At 39.2% G+C, this 2,470-nt stretch overlaps 1 protein-coding gene across 1 annotated transcript in view; it reads right to left on the minus strand.

Moving 5' to 3' along the window:
- Nucleotides 1–1,439: 1,439 nt before the first annotated feature.
- arap1 (ArfGAP with RhoGAP domain, ankyrin repeat and PH domain 1) overlaps nucleotides 1,440–2,470 on the minus strand; it is a 66,321-nt gene continuing 65,290 nt past the window's right edge. The window contains 1 exon segment of the mRNA XM_032510040.1: nucleotides 1,440–1,577. The gene's annotated coding sequence lies outside the window, so the exon portion shown is untranslated.

Below are 2,470 nucleotides of genomic sequence, written 5' to 3' on the forward strand. Positions count from 1 at the left end.
CACACACACACACACACACACACACACACACACACACACACTCATGTTGTCTCACCAGCAGAGGTGGCGCTCTCTACAGCACAACATCTAGCGTCCTCTGCTGTCCAAATAAATAAGAAATCTTTGCATCTGAGAAAACCTACAGGCAACACCGGAGCTGGGCAGTTCAATATCCTTGCTAAGGCAACAATTGACAGGTTGATAAAGATTGTTTTATGGCTCCCCTATGACAAAATATAAACAGATTTGGACCCAAGTGGAAAAAATAATACAAGATTAGAATGCACTTTCATTTGTTCCTTGTGCTTACAGGTGTTTCAATGGAACTTCTGCACCCTGTTTTGATCAACAAACTATAATACACTGTTCCAACAATTTTAGGCAAATCAAACAAAAAAGACGCGTTTATTCCGAAGTGACTAATTCCTAATCTAAAAATTCGTAAATACTGCTGGTTAATGACAAACCTCCCATGTATTTAAATACATTTTATGTACCTTAGTACCACAGGGTTCAGAATAGGACCTACATAGAGGAGACAGTTTTGAGGACAGAAAAAGAGAGCACAGCAAGAAAAGAGAAGACTACTGATCAGGCCAGGGCAAAACACATTGTTTGGAATATGGTTTATAATGCGATTCAGAACAGAGGAAAATAGTGAATGAAGTGCTTACTCTTATTTAACCACATTTTCCAACAGTGTTTGGCAAAAGCCAAACTGTGACTTCAGCTCATAACTCTCGTTCCTTCATTTCCCAAAAGACACAATGTCTTATGTTAAAACTTACCCACTCACAAACACACTTACTGTACACATATTCACACATACTGTATGCACACTTGTGCCTTCAAATGGAGCACATATATGCAACTCTGACCCTCAGTCCCGGTCTTGGCCCTTGTGGAACAAACTGCACAGAATCAGGTCAACGTCTCCTATGACATCAGCTTTGCTTAGAATAGTAAATATTGTATATTTAACCGCAGGATTATCCCAACAATGTTTTGAGCAATAGTACAGAAAGAGAGCTGAACACTTCACAGAATTATAAATAGGATTCAGCTGCAAGTCAATAAACTTCAATCTTCTGTTTAAAAAATTGTTAAGCACTCAATGCTAGTGCTCAGAATAACACAACTAAGTCTATACTAAAACACATTAAAAACATAAAAACATTCTCTTAGCATGTCTTTCGTGTTTACGACCCATAAAGCAATGCAGCCATTGAGTCACACGCCACTGACCAATGGAAATAGTGGAACGTTGGGCGCAGACGAGTTCTTGTAATCCATTGAAATGTCACTCTTTGATTTTAAATGCCACCACTCCCAGCTGGTTCTACTGTACATCAGGTCAAGTAAAATTGTTTTGGGCAGGGAGGCCAGTATAGGTTATATTTCACATGTAATCCTGTTTGTTTGTTTTTTACTCCAGGTCATTTTCAAATGGAGCAGATGGCAGTTGAAGGCCATAATCCACATACAGTACGAGTGTCCCCCATCCTGGCCTTTCCTGTCGCAGAATGATGATGTCACAGGAATGTTTAGAGGTCGTCTGAGGTGTCAGACTGTCTGCCCTTTAAGAACAGAAATCCAGAAAGTTAGGCATTTCAACCAGTGCCATGTACTATATTTTGTATGAATTTTTATACAGTACAGCAGAATTAAACTACATAGAGTAGGGTTTGAAAGTTTGGGCACCCCATGCAAAAATGTGTATTGATGTGCATAAAGAAGCCAAGAAAAGATGGAAAAATCTCCAAATCACCAAATGACAGATTAGACATTGGTATAATACGTCACAAAAAGTTAGATTTTATTTCCATCATATACACTTTCAAAATAACAAAAAACAAAAAAAACGGTGTCTGCAAAAGTTTGGGCCCCCTGCAGAGTTAATACCTTGTATTTAGCAAGGTATTGTGATACTTGTGATACTTGTTAGCAAGTATCACAGCTTGGAAACGCTTCTTGTAGCCAGCCAAGAGTCTTTCAATTCTTCTTTGAGGTATCTTCGCCCATTCGTCCTTACAAAAGTCTTCCAGTTCTTTGAGATTTCTGGGCTGTCTGTCACACACTGCTCTTTTAAAGGTCTATCCATAGATTTTTAATTATGTTGAGGTCAGGAGATTGTGAAGGCCATGGCAAAACCTTCAGTTTACGCCTCTTGTTTTAATCCATCGTGGATTTTGAGGTGTGTTTAGGATCATTATCCATTTGTAGAAGCCATCCTCTCTTTAACTTCAGCTTTTTCACAGATGGCATCAAATTAGCGTCCATTTTTCCTTCTACTCGTGAAATGTTCCCTGTGCCACTGGCTGCAATACAACCCTAAAGCATAATTGATCCACCCCCATGCTTAACAGTTGGACAGAGGTTCTTCTCATTAAATTCTGTGCCCTTTCTTCACCAAACGTACCTTTGCCATTCCGACCAAAAAGTTCTATTTTAACCTCATCGGTCCACAGAA

Source organism: Etheostoma spectabile, chromosome 3 (assembly GCF_008692095.1).
Source record: "Etheostoma spectabile isolate EspeVRDwgs_2016 chromosome 3, UIUC_Espe_1.0, whole genome shotgun sequence".
Taxonomy (NCBI): domain Eukaryota; kingdom Metazoa; phylum Chordata; class Actinopteri; order Perciformes; family Percidae; genus Etheostoma; species Etheostoma spectabile.